Source organism: Idiotropiscis lumnitzeri, chromosome 2 (genome assembly GCF_059441095.1).
Source record: "Idiotropiscis lumnitzeri isolate Australia: NSW breed Sydney's pygmy pipehorse chromosome 2, RoL_Ilum_1.0, whole genome shotgun sequence".
NCBI lineage: Eukaryota > Metazoa > Chordata > Actinopteri > Syngnathiformes > Syngnathidae > Idiotropiscis > Idiotropiscis lumnitzeri.
Genome location: NC_142392.1, coordinates 14,041,660 through 14,057,981, shown reverse-complemented (window position 1 = coordinate 14,057,981; position 16,322 = coordinate 14,041,660). Strand labels below are relative to the sequence as shown.

The 16,322-nt window shown below is 44.0% G+C and overlaps 1 protein-coding gene and 1 long non-coding RNA gene across 3 annotated transcripts in view; one reads left to right on the top strand and one right to left on the bottom strand.

Moving 5' to 3' along the window:
* Nucleotides 1-16,322, top strand: part of LOC148341749 (uncharacterized) — a 290,141-nt gene that overhangs the window by 2,565 nt on the left and 271,254 nt on the right. The gene's annotated exons all lie outside the window — the stretch shown is intronic.
* On the bottom strand, nt 11,444-12,741 carry LOC148341753 (uncharacterized). 2 transcript variants are annotated; one of them, XR_015842028.1, is made up of 4 exons: nt 12,595-12,741; nt 12,229-12,412; nt 12,000-12,102; nt 11,444-11,818 (listed from the first exon to the last, which is right to left on the bottom strand). It is a non-coding gene; the product is annotated as an uncharacterized LOC148341753 (long non-coding RNA). The 2 variants fall into 2 exon arrangements; XR_015842027.1 differs by having other exon boundaries at nt 12,229-12,409.

The following is a 16,322-nucleotide window of genomic DNA, read 5'->3' as shown; positions in this document are numbered from 1 at the left end:
ATTGTAGCGAATGGTGTGCTGAAAACCGCACCGACTAAGACTACCACTGATGGAAACCCTAGTTTAAATGAAAGCAAATCAAAAACACAAACTCATACATTCTTCGTGCCTTTCAATGAAAACAAACGTAGTAACATCGCGCCGCCTTCAGTCAATGCGTGCGCGCTCCCGCGACAGGGGATGCAGATTTTGGCAGGGGGTAAGTACTTTGGCACGACACCGGTCCCGAACGAAACGGGCGGAGGTTGTTCCTCTACGGCTCGACTGCCACGCACGCACGCCGGCCGGTCTCCTCCGGAACTCTCGCAAGGCCCCGAGCGAGGCGAAATGTCGCTCTTCTCTGTCCACTCTCTTCTTCTCCCACGCTATTCTTCGGCGCACGCCGGCCGTCTAACCGCTCCAGCGCCCCGTCGTGCCGCTCGGTGAAACTACAATGCCCCCGAATATTTTTAGACCCGCGAAGCACTGAACCCGCGAAAGGTGAACCGCGAAGTAGCGGGGTTTCACTGTACAAACCTTCAATATTCATGTCCGGTGTGGCCATTCCCTATAAGAAGGGAAGGCCAGAGAGAGGGGACACCTTTCCCTTTTTTCTTTTTGGGGAGACTTCTTTTGACATCAGCATGTGACGAGAATAAAATCTCTTTCTAACCAAAATGACTGTGTCAGAGAATTTTTTTCCATCACCAATTCTGCCATGCTCGGCGACCTATCCAGAGGGAAGCTGAGACAGACCCACACATCAACAACAAAATATACCACATTTTTGGCATTTTGCTCCATTGAGGGTCTCAGGGTGCTGGGGCGCAGGCGTTCAACAGCCGGCCGGCTGAACTTTCGGTGAGATGCTTTTACTCACAATGGGTGTTGTGCGCCTGTGTCCAAGCGGTCGGGGCTTTTGGGGTCGTTAAAGAGAGCTTGTGCGTGTGGGTCTGCTGGCTGATTGGTCATGGAAAATGTCCCTGTGTTAGTTTCAATTATTGTTTAAACAAGAGGCCTCCATAATGATTAAGACATTAAAAGATGTCTTAGTAACCACACTATCAAAGAACATCAGAAAAAGTATAAATAAATAAATGGAAAAAAAAAATGATGATAGGAACTAAGTAAATGGGGACTCGCGCGGGAGAAATGTGCAGAAGATAAAGAAAAGAAAGGTCTAGTGGTTAAAGAGATGAGAAATAAGAAGTGTAAAATTATAGCTATAAACAACATAGTTGTGAATAAGCTCAGTTTGAGCACAGACCCTGGCCAGGGTGTAAATTTTAGCAGGAAAATTATGAGCTGATAATAGAAATAATGAAGAGAAGTGCGCTTCCACATATCGTACTGGGCACTTTGTGGCATGGAACACAGTAAGGATCGAGGCGTACCGTTGTGTGGAGGGCCCGACGGTTTCGCTGGTACGTAGCAAGAGATACGCTGTTCAGATACGTACCCTATGATTACTCGTGTTCTGGTCGGATAATTCTGTCAGGGTCTTGCCAGCGAAACGCTGGGAAGAAGGTGGCAGGACTCTCCAAACGCGGACACAGGAAAATCAGTTTAACACAGAGTGTTTATTGATTCACAATAGTGGAAGTCCAATCATCAATTAAGGCAAATATATCTATCTTAGCATTACATCCGTCGATAAATCAGGAGAAAACACAAAGCGCTGGCGGAGAAAAGCTCACACCAGGAAGGAGATAAACGACGGAACGAAAAGCGCTTGCACCGGCAAGGAAAAGGAAAAACGATCAACATAAATAGCTTGCCAAAAGGGCAAGAGGGAAAACCAATTGGAGAAAACGAGGAACAAAAAGAGACCGAGCAATAGCTGGCAAAACGTGGAACACAAAGAGATCGCAAGAGCAAAAATGCATGAACAAGAGAACAATCGATACCAGGGTCATGAACGTGAGCAGTGCAGGAAAATTATCCGACGCCGGGCAGTCAGTGTAGGTGGCTTAAATAGTGTGTGTAATTAGTCAGTGGATGGATGTCAGGTGCGGCGCCGGTGGGCTGGTCTCCCGCTCGTGATGACGCGGGCGGAGTCGGTCGTCGGAGGAGACGCCCCTGCTCAGCTGAGAAACATAAACAAAAGTGCACATGGCAGGGAGGTGACGAAAACAACAACAAAACAGGCGTGACCGGCACGGGTCATGACAACCGGGGGAAGCAGTTAATCCAGCAGCCGACGCATGCCGCTCCCATTGCGTCTGCTCTTTCCGTTTCCGCTGCTCCTGGGCCAGGTTCTGGTGGTGCAGTGCCACAGCAGGCTTGTTGTCCGCACCTGCCGGTCAACAAGGTCACGTAACAGAAGTAGGGGTGGTTATAGACATGGGTTGTGAGTGGGACGTGCTCTTGCTGTGGGGTGTGGGGTGACTGGCTGATGAGCGGTCCAAACCGAGCCACTTCCTGAAATGTGCCATCCTGTGGTCCAGCGCCATGCCAGTCACAAAGAGGTCCACTAGCACGGGGGCGCCACCGCTACCCCCTCCTCCGACAATGCTTCTATGGCTTCCAAACGCACACTTGACGCCTCAACCCGATTGGGACCACATTCCACGATAGGGGTGCCCGCGGAGCCTCAGCATTCAAGGACCGGCAGGTCTTGGCATTCCGGTGACGATTGATGGACAACAGTTTTTGATGCTGGAACAAGATATTCCACGCTTTGCAAGTTCCTTCTGCATATCCCAGTGAGCAACAACACTGTCACGTTTGTGGGACTCTTGAGATTGGCCGAGTCACTGCCATGGACCGAACCCGCACCTGTGAAACAAACACTGGAATTCGAATGGGACTAAAATTTCCAGAAGGGACTGAATTTGACTGTGCACATCCGCTGGGGGAAGCATATGTTGTCCTCCGTTCCAGTCGACTGGGCAGCTCTGAGACCAGGGTGGTGTTTCAGCACCCATTACGAATTCCTCTGTTATGGAACATTTTCCGAATTTCTCAGCACTGTGGTAGACAATGAATGGGTCACTCTGAAGCGAAAGCTCTGTTTGCGTCTCTGCCAGAGGGGTCGTGGACCCGGGGTCTCACTGACGTTGTGCTCTGCACCACAGCGTCTCCAATTTGTTTTTGCTATATCTGCGCCTTCCCCATTTGACAGAGTTAATGCCGGCACAGCTTGGGGGCAAAGGGGGGCATTCCGGCCTTAATGGCTGGGATGAGGACTGCACTGCTCTTGGTGCCCTCCACATCCTGGAATGGACTCTTTCCTGTGGAAAATGGATTTCATTGGCATCTCTGGTGCTCAATTTTTGTGTGGAGTGTGTCTGCTTGTTGTATTTCAGGTGAAGTGTAGATGGAGTTGGATGCAGACTGGAATCTCACTTGGAGCAAGCGACGAGGAGGACTCCTATGAGGGTCATAAGATGTGGACGTGATCATCTGAAACAATACTGTTTGCAAGAGCTCTTCGGTGACGAGGGCTTGGCAGCTCTCGAGTGACACGATGTCATCGGATTCTCTTGCTGGAGCGTGGCCTCAACTATGTTTTTGCATATCATTTGACTCGTATTTGTATTTTGTGTGTTTGTTTCTTGTCCTATCATGCATTTATTACGCTGTGGATTTATTCTGTTCTGTAACAGTGTTCCATCATCCTACTTGCCTTGTGGAAGCAGGTTCACGAGAAAAGTTCAGCGAAGCTTTGATGCCTCCATATGGACTAAACTGGAAAGTGTTACTGCCGGTTTGCTTAAAGATCTAACATTGCGGGGGGAACTCCTTCGTGACCGAGGTGGTTGATTTGGGATTTTTTGGAATTATTGCTGGATTTATGTGTGGTCCTGCAGGAGGTGTTAGAGTGACACCAGGGAGCAATTTGGCCATACACTTAGTTTTCCTAGTTAAACTACCCTTATGTAGCATGCCTTGAGCATGATTTAGGTTTTAGTCAATTAGGTTTCCCAAATTTTAGGCAATGGATTCATATAAAAGGTTGGAATGGGATTTTTTGTGACATGCTGGTGTCGTTTTTGCTTTATCAGGACAAGATTGCCTCGAGGGGGGAAATATGTAGTGTATTTTTTTATTCACTTTTATGAACATTTTAGTAATTCTCTTAAATAACTATGAGGGAATTGGAGACTAAAGAAGTGACCAGTCTTTGTGTTGAAATTCCATTGGAAACGAGATACTGTCCAAAAGGCTTGAAAAGCTCTAGGTGTGGAGCACTCGAGGTGATAGAAGCAGTCAGGATGGCACCAGAAGGTCACTTGAAATAGCAACCACATCTGCTCTCGCCGTAGGGGGCTTTGGGGGCAAAATCGTACAATGACAATGCATATGCAACAAGGTAAAGTTAGACATTCATGTCCGGTGTGGCCATTCCCAATAAGAAGGAAAGGGAGGAGACACCCTTTCCCTTTCTCTTTTTTGGGGAGACTTCTTTTGACATCAGCATGTGACGAGAATAAAATCTCTTTCGAACCAAAATGGCTGTGTCAGGGAGGTTCTTTCCATCACCAATTCTGCCATGCTCGGCGACCTGTCCGGAGGGAAGCTGAGCCAGACCCACACATCAACAACTAAATATACCACACAGGTTAATAGAAGGTCACAAAAACATGGACCTCTTAAACAGCAAAACGTTAGTTCAGTGGTAACAGAGTTGTGTCCATGCTGGCAGTTGAGCGGGAAGCCACAAAAACAGATGCACGTCTTTAACCGTGTTTGACAGGAAACCGTTTAGCTCGCATTTAACAGAATTGTGACCCAAACATTGTGTTGTAAGCTGAAACCGTTCGAACAACAGGAAGCGTGTGGACGGGTGTGATCAAGTCAAAGTGTTCTTGTTTTTCCATTCTTTATGGGTTGTCATATACAAATTTGCTTTGCTGTGCTTCAATAAAACGCTGCACAGGAGCGGGAAAGCTTTTCTCTTTGCCGGACTGCTCCTCGCAAGTGACAAAGACAATCTTGGCTGGGTGATACATTTGTGCAGGCTTGTCTCGTTTTTGAAAACTTCTTTGACAAATCTTGTTCAAGCAATTCCTTCTGGAATGATTCAATCTGACTCTAAAAACTGTACACACTGGGGCAAAATGATCAATGGCGGTTGATGAATTTTCGTGGATATAACACAAAGGATTACGTTTTTTAAAAAATCAAGTACGTGTTGGTCTTATTTATGAAAGTTTTACTGGCTCGGTCAATGAACCTCGGGTGGCCCTGCACAGTTTTGTGCACATGTGCATAGTTTCACCTCATCCAAACATTTAAAATACATTTAATGCATCCATCCAGGGTTGCACGGATCTCATCAGTGAACAAGCGCATGCTGTCAGGAATGCATCGGCATCTTTGGCTTACTATGGGCTTAAAAGGGGAGAACGTCACAACCCCCTGTTCTACCAGGACCCCTTTAATTCTTTCAGGTATCCAAATTATAATGGAACCAAAAAGTACCCACGATGAAACTACAGTGGAACCTCGGTTCTCGACCATAATCCGTTCCAGAACCCTGTTCGAAAAGCGAATTGTTCGAACACCGAAACCATTCCTTTGCTGCTTGCACTGACTTTCTTTGGAGGCATGATTAGGGGCTAAAACACTTCGTACACCTATATAAAACGCGAGAGCAAAACGCAGCACGTCCGCACGCGACAACAGTTGGTCACGAAGAGAGAGAGAGAGCGATCTACACCCTTACGCCGTTCAGCATCCCACCCTCGCGTGCGCACTCACGCGTCGTACCGGCGTTTGAACTTCGAGGTTTGTTCGAACTGCGAAGCAAGAATTTCTCTTTTTTGTTGTTCGAACTCCGATTAGTTCGACCTCAGAGTCGTTCGAGAACCGAGGTTCCACTGTATCTCTGAATGCAAAATGAAAAACTTGTAAAGATATTTCACTTGAAGGATTCCTATTCTATCAATGACATTATGTTGCGATGGCCCCCAGTGGTCCCCATCAATAAGTTAGGGTCCCACAACAGGTGTTCCATCAGACGCACACAATAGCCTGTGTGTGCTAACTTCAGCTCGCTTCCAGTAACGTCTGTGACTCTGTCCGGAATGAAATTGGGCATCAGCCGCAACGTGCTTCCTTTTTAAATGCTCGTTTATCACCGTTGTGCTGCGAAAGGGAGGTTTACATCGTAGGACGGAATTTTGTGAAGTGTCCCCATGGTCCGGTCCAAGTTGGGGTCGCACGCATTGCTCCGTGTGCGGCAGGCACAAGGCAAGGTAGTACGGTAGAAACAATATAAGACAAAGTTGCCGCCTGACCTTTGACTTGACCAAACCAAATTTGTCTTTCTGTGTCCTACAGACATCAGTGAAAACGATCTCCTTTCTGTGAAAGAGGAGCCAGACTGGACTCACATCAAAAAGGAGGAGGAAGAGGAGGAGATCAACAAGTCACCAGTGAACGTTGTCCCTATAAAGAGTGAAGATGAAAACAAGGATGAGAGTGAGGACAACAGATGGCCGCAGCCTACAAGCAGCAGTTCAAGTCATCACGTGACAACAGAAGGTGATGAAGACGACTGGGGGCCATCACAAGCCCATAATGAGGACACATTATCAGACGCTCATGACGATGATGATGATGATGACGATGATGGGAAAGCCATAGGTGAAAGGGCACGTCACACTGACTCATTAACTTCAAAGTTGTCTTTAAAACCGCACACAAGAACACACAGTGGAGAAAAAACATTTTCATGCTCATTTTGTCGCAAAAGCTTCTCACAAAAGGCACAATTTATAAGGCACACAAGAACACACAGTGGAGAGAAGCCTTTTTCATGCTCGGTTTGTGGCAAAAGCTTTTCTTTAAAGTCATATTTAATAAAACACACAACAATACACAGTGGAGAAAAACATTTTTCCTGCTCAGTTTGCGGAAAAAGTTTCTCTCAAAAGTCACATTTAACAGAACACACAAGAACACACAGTGGAGAGAAGCCTTTTTCCTGCTCAGTTTGTGGCAAAAGCTTTTCTTTAAAGTCATATTTAAGAAAACACACAACAATACACAGTGGAGAAAAACCTTTTTCCTGCTCAGTTTGTGGAAAACACTTCTCCATAAACTCAAGTTTAACAGAACACTCAAGAACACACAGTGGAGAAAAACCTTTTTTCTGCTCAATTTGTAGGAAAAGTTTCTCTCAAAAGTCACGATTAACAGAACATACAAGAACACACAGTGGTGAAAAACCTTTTTCCTGCTCAATTTGTGGAAAGAATTTCTATCGTAAGTCGCATTTAATAAAACACACAACCATCCATAGTGGAGAAAAACCTTTTTCTTGCTCAGTTTGTGGCAAAAGCTTCTCTCAAAAGTCTAATTTAACAATCCACTTAAGAACACACAGTGGAGAAAAGCCTTTTTCCTGCTCAGTTTGTGGAAAGAGTTTCTATCGTAAGTCGCTTTTAACGAACCACACAAGAACACACAGTGGAGAAAAGCCATTCAGTTGCAGCGTTTGTGCTAAAAAATTCTTCACTAAACAGGGTGCTGAGAGTCACAATTGTGCTGGTGAGAATTGCAGCAATCCTTTAAGCTTAAAAAAAAAAAACGGAAGGAATTGACTCTTTGTGGTAAGATGTAAATGTGATTTTGAATAAAATATGATAAATTTAATTTTGAAAAGCTTTTTTTATTGACATTAAGCCAATGTGATCAGTGCCAGAAGAACCATTGTGTCTGAGTGATGATGAGTTTTTTGTGTGTTTACATCAAACATGTAAATGAAATTAATTGCCTTTGCCTGGAACAACATTTGTTAACATTATGCTTTTCAGTTTTCTTTTTAATCGTACCGAATGGAAAAGGTGTGAGAAGAAACGGTGCTTATGAAATTGCTGCCTTCCACAATCATCAATAAAAACACTTGTTCCACTTGCTCAACTGGCCTTCATTACGCTGTGTGAAAAGGTGAAAAACTGAACAAGTTGAACTATAAAAAGAACCAGAAAGAGAAACGCAAGTAGTCTCAGTTTCTCTCAAAGGTTTTGGAATGTCAGGAGTTGGCAACTTGATGGCGAGTGGAGTTTATTTGTCACCACGGAGGAGATGATCCGCATCACGCAGTTCGTTGCTGCTGCTGTCTGAATTGAACCCCGGAGGTCACCCGCCAGCGTCCTGAATTTCACCGGCGGATCTTCAGCTATCCCACGTCTGACCCCAAATTGTTGTGGAATTTTCAGCAGTAAGGGAAGATCAATGAGATAGTCTGGAAAATAAATTGTCTTTTGGGTCAGTCTGCAGACTGATCTCAGTGGGAGAAGTGCGTGGGAAGATACTGCGGATTGGTACTGAGAATTATGCTCAAGTGATCTTGTGTGGAGAAATAATTATTTAAAATGGTGTCAAATTGCAAAGGAGTTGGCCTTATTTTAATTTTTTAATTTTAGCCCTAAAGTCTTTATTCCCATCCATGCATCCGGAGTTGCAAACAAAAGGCTTAAAGCCAGGATGTGCTACAAAAGAGCATCTTATGTCTGATAAGGATTGTTTTTTCAACTGCAAATCGTACGTTTTTCCAATGTTTAGAAAAAGATAACAATGATTTGCATCGCAAATGGCGACATCTGTCGGTGAGCGGTGACAGTGCTCCACATGGCCAGCAGCCAATCATATCACAGCGGGGTGTGTCCTGTTCTTCGGATTTCGTGCGGAACAGACTGCAGTTTACCTGCGTGAAGTTGGCCCCCCATTTGTTGCAAAAATAGGTGGAAATAGTTTGTTTCGTTTGTGCTGCGTTTGTGCCCGTTTGTGCTGTTAAAATTTTCGTTTGTGCTGTTAAAATTTTCGTTTGTGCTGCTTCGGTTCGAAAGATATTACACTTTGTTTTATTTCGAGTGTGACGTCACCCAGCCCCCCATTTTCATCCGATTGACTTGGGAATGGTGCCATTCGTTTGTGCTACGTTTGTGCCCGTTTGTGCTGTTAAAATTTTCGTTTGTGCTGCTCCGGTTCGAAAGATATTACACGTTTTAATTTCGAGTGGTGACGTCACCCAGCCCCCCATTTTCATCCGATTGACTTGGGAATGGTGCCATTCGTTTGTGCTACGTTTGTGCCCGTTTGTGCTGTTAAAATTTTCGTTTGTGCTGCTCCGGTTCGAAAGATATTACACGTTTTAATTTCGAGTGGTGACGTCACAAACAGGAACGCGCCAGCGTCAGTTTGTTTTGTTTTGCTGTCGAACAAGGAGCTCGGTATCGCGCTACCGCGTTCAGTCAATCACTTGAATCACTCGTATTTGTTATTAATTCCAGGTTATAAACTAGTTCCTGGAATGAACCGATGTTTTGTATGTTTTTGCGCATTTTACATTCTTCATGATCCCGGAAAGCAACTGTTGCCGGACGAACTTCAGGTAAACAGGTCACACTCACTGTTGTAGCTTTTTTGCTAGCATACAGTAATCTTAAAACCTTCCTGTTTTCACTGTTGTAAATTACTTTAAATTCGGTCTTATTTCTTTTAATAGTGTTGTTCTACTGCTCATTCATTTATTTCATCAGTAGTCATTAAAGCTATGTGATTATTTCTTAAAATTATAGTAGACGTGAGGCTGAAACATATCCGTTGAACTTTTTGAAATAAAAACAACTTAAAGACACCCCTCGATGAAGCATTCCCTCATATGAGAACAACTGAATTAATATAAAAACAGTCCGTGTGTAATTGATGAGAGCCTGCAGAGAAACCTTGGGTGAAACGATAGCTTTATGTGTAAAGAAAACAGCAACAAACAAAACCCCAAACTATTTACATTTCAATAATTAAGCAATCACTGCTTTGTGAAGCTCTTTGTCTTTTCTGATGCTGCTTTCACTCTACTTTCCAGGTCATTATGCATCTCCCAGTCAAAAGCAGCCCTCCTGCAATATGCCACATAATGTCCTAGAGAATCCTCTTCGAGATGATATGACTGCTCTAAAAGTAAACTGTCAGCATCAGACTTCTGGGAATTTCCAGCAGGGCAACTTCTGTTCAACTCATACCTAGGTCGGTGTCAATCCACTAAGCCTCTCCATTTCTCAACTTCAGTAGTATGAATACTGTAGCAACATCAGACTCATCACAGAGGTCAACATAATTTTTTAATATATTTTTTCCTCAGTATGAGAAGTAGTAGAGGCATCGTCAGGTCTTAAGACATGACCTACATCAGCTTTTTTGTTTTGCAGCAGAAATCCACGTTTCCCTCAATGAAGGCAAGATGACGAGCAACAAACCGGTCAACACGAATGGGAAGGCTTTCATGCTTGAAAAGCCCATTTTTTATGTTTTTGAACTCTGCTTCAACAGCTGCCGAACTTGCAGTGATGCTGGTACTTCGGAAGAGAGGGACCACTACGCCTGACCAGAGTGGTAAGTAACTTCCCTGTCTTATGATGTGGGTAATAATCTCAGGGAGGAAGTGGATGTTATCCCTGTCCCCCTCAGCCATGGCAAGTGACCTGATCTCCTCACATATTTCTGTCACCCATTGTCGAGCATTAGTGTGGATCTGTTGATGCTCCTCAACGGGTTCCTGTGCCTGAACCTCTTCATCGAGCATGCCGATTCATTCTTCTTGTGCTATTTGTGTTGTCAGGTATTTCTTGCACTTTTCTGATGGGAGAGGGGTTCCAGAACTGTCATTACCTTCGGACTCACTCAGTGCCACAATAGTGATGGCACGTAGAAGTTCTGTTGAATGTTCCACACATTGTGACTTGAGTAGTTGTGCTAATGATCTCACATAAAACTCTTTAACACGATGTCTTTTATTTTTCAGGCAGTCCCATTGGCAGATCATTTTGATGCAATGTGCAACATCTACCCTGACAAAGCATGGCGGCAGGTTTGCATGCTGACTCCCAAGCAAGACTTTAAAGCACTCATTAATGTAGCTCTTCAAATCGGGATGTTTTCCTGCTGACAGGTGCAGAAGTCCAGTGAAAGTTACCAAAATTTGTCCTGATTGCCAGCATGTTTTGCAACAAAATATAGTATTAAAATAAGGAAGGGCACCATCATCTTTGTCGACGCCTGTTTCATGAGTTGGTTTTCTTCTTTCTGTTGAACCGCATACAATTAAAAAGCAAAGCCTGATTTTTTTTTTTTTTTAATTAAAATTACTTTGACAGACATGACCACTAGTGATGAGTCTATAAAGACAGGAATGCGAATAACAATTCAGTTTTATTGATAATGCCTGTTTCAATTTCTAGTGGCATAAGCCAGCAAGTCCCCACAACTTTTCTAACTTTAATTTTTGCTGTAAAAACATCCGCTTTTTGGTTGAACTAGTCTGTCGATTGTGCTGTTTTGGGCCTTAAGAACTTGTATTGTGTTGCTACTGTTTTTCAATAAGAAATTATTTTAGGTCATTTAGAATTCATCCAGCCGCTTGTCCAAATGGACACAATCGTCGACCTTGCGCGTGTAAGGTTGCTGAAATGTGCATCACTGCAGAGAAAGATGTAAGTTTGCGTCGCAAATGAGGACATCTATGTATTTATGTACAGTGCACCTCGCAGTGGTAGCATTAAAGACATTGGACTGGACACATTTTTCTGTCACTACTGGAGTCAAACAACTATGTGTACAAGACATTGGTACAGATGTCAGAAAAGCATGGCGTATGTGCTATCACACAGTGGCTGAAAAAAATTGATTCATGCAGGTGCCCCGTCCGTCCCCAATAGAAGCAGTGAGTGCTTTTTCTCTTGCCATTCTTGGATCTCTGGCCAAAGCTTTTACCGCTCACCCCGATTTGAAGACCTACATCAATGAGTGCTTTAAGCATGAAAACCTGCCATGTTTTGTCAGGGTAGACGTTGCACACTGCAACAATATGATCTCCCAGTGGGACCGCCTGAAAAATAAAAGACATTGTGTAAAAAGATTTTTTCTGAGATTTAGCACAACTACTTAAGTCACAATGTGTGGAACATGCAAAATAACTTCTATGTGCCATCACTATTGTGGCACTTAATGAATCTGAAGGTAATGACAGTTCTGGAACCCCTCTCCCATCAGAAAAGTGCAAGAAATACCTGAAAACACAAATAGCACAAGAAGACTGTATCAGCATGCCAGACACAGAGGTTCAGGCACAGGAACCCGTCGAGGAGCATCAGCAGCAGATCCAGACTAACGCTCGACAGTGGGTGACAGAAATATGTGAGGAGATCAGGTCACTTGCCATGGCTGAGGGGGACAGGGATAACATCCACTTCCTCCCTGAGATTATTACCCACATCATAAGACAGGGAAGTTACTTACCACTCTGGTCAGGCGTAGTGGTCCCTCTCTTCCGAAGTACCAGCATCACTGCAAGTTCGGCAGCTGTTGAAGCAGAGTTCAAAAACATAAAAAATGGGCTTTTCAAGCATGAAAGCCTTCCCATTCGTGTTGACCGGTTTGTTGCTCGTCATCTTGCCTTCATTGAGGGAAACGTGGATTTCTGCTGCAAAACAAAAAAGCTGATGTAGGTCATGTCTTAAGACCTGACGATGCCTCTACTACTTCTCATACTGAGGAAAAAATATATTAAAAAATTATGTTGACCTCTGTGATGAGTCTGATGTTGCTACAGTATTCATACTACTGAAGTTGAGAAATGGAGAGGCTTAGTGGATTGACACCGACCTAGGTATGAGTTGAACAGAAGTTGCCCTGCTGGAAATTCCCAGAAGTCTGATGCTGACAGTTTACTTTTAGAGCAGTCATATCATCTCGAAGAGGATTCTCTAGGACATTATGTGGCATATTGCAGGAGGGCTGCTTTTGACTGGGAGATGCATAATGACCTGGAAAGTAGAGTGAAAGCAGCATCAGAAAAGACAAAGAGCTTCACAAAGCAGTGATTGCTTAATTATTGAAATGTAAATAGTTTGGGGTTTTGTTTGTTGCTGTTTTCTTTACACATAAAGCTATCGTTTCACCCAAGGTTTCTCTGCAGGCTCTCATCAATTACACACGGACTGTTTTTATATTAATTCAGTTGTTCTCATATGAGGGAATGCTTCATCGAGGGGTGTCTTTAAGTTGTTTTTATTTCAAAAAGTTCAACGGATATGTTTCAGCCTCACGTCTACTATAATTTTAAGAAATAATCACATAGCTTTAATGACTACTGATGAAATAAATGAATGAGCAGTAGAACAACACTATTAAAAGAAATAAGACCGAATTTAAAGTAATTTACAACAGTGAAAACAGGAAGGTTTTAAGATTACTGTATGCTAGTGTAGTGTATTTTCACAAGGTCTAACATGTGCAACCCATTTTATGGCCATGACGATATTGTTGCTTTAGAGATACCAAGCCTTGTGCTGAACCTCCCTAAGTCATAAGTTACGGCCTTAGAAGCGAGTGAGTCTCACTTTATCTGCTAAGGGTCAAAGAGGTCATTCGGGCCCCAAGGAAGATGTTTACAGAAGAGGGGTCTGGCGCCAAGAAGTCGCATCTGGAAATGGGAGCTGTGCCTCGCACAGAGAGGCTGTTCGAAAAGTCAGCTAAGAGACAGCAGGATAAAAATGCATATGCAATAAGGGAAAATTAGATATTCATGTCCTTTGTTTGCCTTCCCTATAAGAAGGGATGGCGCGAGAGGGAGAGACCTTTTTTTCTTTTGGGAACTTCTGACATCAGCTGAGATCAATAAACTCTTTTTCCAACCACCGGTGTGTGTCAGAAGTTTTTTCCATCACCAAACCAACCTTGCCCGGCGACCTGTCCGGAGGGGAGCTGAGCCAGACCCGCACATCAACAACGAAATTTACCACATTTTGGCGTCACGAACAGGATTCGTGCTCCAGCGAGGGCCTCCGGGTGCTGGGGGGCAGGCGTTCAACAGCCAGCCGGCTGAACTTGAGGTGAGATGCTTTTACTCACAATGGATGTTGGGCGCCTGTGTCTGAGCGGTCGGGGGCTTTGGGGCAGTTAAAGAGAGCTTGTGCGTGTGGGTCTGCTGGTTGGTTGGTCATGGAAAATTCTGTCCCTATGTCTTGGTTTTTAGAGTAGGAAAAATCGCTGTAAGGATTAAGACATGAGAAAAGGTCAAAGTAACCGCACTATGCAAGAACATTAGAAAAAGTAGGAAAAATGATGAAAGAAACTAAGTAAAGAGACTAGTGCGGGAGAAATATGCAGAAGTGAGAAACAAGAAGTATAAAATTCTGAAACTGCTATTGAGAAGTTAAGAAGCGAGCGATAGACAATAAAGTAGTTGATAAGCCCTGGCCAGGGCGTAAGTTTAGAAGGAAATTCTGGGATGAAAAAATTAACTCATGAGATATGAAGAGAAGCGCGCAACCATGTATAGTATTCGGTACTTCGTGGCATGGAACACATTTGAGGCACGAGACGCACTTCAGTGTTGACGGCGCGGATGCTAGGAGCTGTCGTTGTTTGTTGATATGTTACGGATGTTCCTTGTCAAGCCGGTTCGATTCCGCTGTTTGAGACATATCCGGTGATCAAATGTGTTCTGGTAAAGGCCACGCCAAATCAAAAACCCGGCTGCGGTCCGCCCCGTATTGGCCCAGGATGTACGCAGGGGTTTATAAAGAGATGAGATGAAAAGAGAGAAATAGAAGATGAAAAGATAAGTCCGGACAGTGTTGGAATGACAGAAATCCGCACAGAAGTAGAGAGTGCGCTCCCACGTATAGTATTGGGCAAGCGAGGCATGGAGCGCATTTGAGGCACGAGACGCACTTCAGTGTTGACGGCGCGGAGCCAGGAGCTGTCGTTGTGATCGGTATGTTACGGAGGTTCCTTGTCAAGCCGGTTCGATTCCGCTGTTTGAGACATATCCGGTGATCAAATGCGCTCTGGTAAAAGCCACGCAAAATCAAAAACCCGGCTGCGGTCCGCCCCGTATTGGCCCAGGATGTGCGCAGGGGTTTATAACGAGTTGTGATGAAAGTACGTGGAAATTAGGCCTAATTAGGGGGTTTTATAATGGTATACCAGTAAATGAATGATATGTGCACACAAGAGAAATGTTTGGAAGCCTGCAGAAGTAATGATAATGATAGACAAGCGCTTTGAAAATCAATAGAGACGTACCGATAATAATATTAACTATAATGTGATTGTATTAATATAAGGATGAAGAAAGTAAGGATGGCAAAAATGACTGAATATAGGAAAATCCAAAACGCGCACACGTCTTTGTGCTGCGCGTGAACGCGTGCACGCGTGGCCGTTGGCCGCCAACCTTAGAGGGTTGTGTACATGAAATAGCTTCGAGAAAAATAGCCATCAAAACGAGAATTATCATAAGCCAAAATGAAATAGATTGAATTGTTGTCAGTTTATTGTTTGTGTCTGTTCTTTTCGTGAACATTGTCTTCTATGGAGTGGGCCCGTGTCTGTGTCTGTCTGCGTCTGTTTGTGTGTCAAAATGTGGGGAAAGAGTCATAAAATGGTTAAAGGGGTGCATAAAGAGATCGATAAGGAATGTTCTATCAAAATTGTGCTTTTAAAAAAAACAAAAATTTGAAATTTTAAGTGGTGTCAAACCTGAGGTGCGGGGGCAGAATTTGGTTCTCTAACTGAGAGGCAAGGTAGGTTGAGAAGGAAAAGCGTAAGTGAATTGGAACGAGTGGAAAGTTCAGGGGGTAGGAGCTGTTATCGTTGGCTTGAGATTGCCTGCTCGTAAATTGGCAGGGAGGAGTGGCCGGTAAACTGGAGCCTTTGGTAGGGGGCGTAACCCCTGGTAACCCGGGGACAGCGTGATCGGCGTATGAACAGTGAGGCACCCCCCCTTCCCTTCTATTTCTGCTGTGAGCGTCTAGGATAGGCTTGCACACGAGGGCGGCCAAGGAGAGGACGAGTAATTTACATAATTAATGAATGAAGGGTTGAGAACTTGTTTTAAGGAAGTGTACGATTGGAAAAATGAATGACGTTTGAAGGAATGAGGAAGTGCAAAATGAGGGGTTGAGAACTGTTTTAAGGAAGAACGAAAGAAAATTAATGCTTAATGAAGGGACTCAGTGAAATATTTTCTTGGCGGACAGTGAGAATGGTTAGAAAAAAGAATTTGGGGAAGTTGAGTAAGTTACGTGTGGTGTCAAGAGATTTAATTGGTCAGGGGCAGGAAAATGTTTGATAAATATGGCCAGAACCATACAGCACTACAGAAATACTAGAGTATACAACATGGAATTCCATGAATTGGAATATACAGTTACAAGTAGGCTAGCCATAACTAATGACTTTTAATAAATAGAATGTTATTTAACATTGTGTCTAAATATTTTAGCAGGCAGATCCAGGATCCTGCGTTCACCTCCTGTTTCTGACCCCAACAGAAGATGTCTTCTGCCTTTGCTTTGAGGTAGTGAACAACGAGGGGTGTCAAA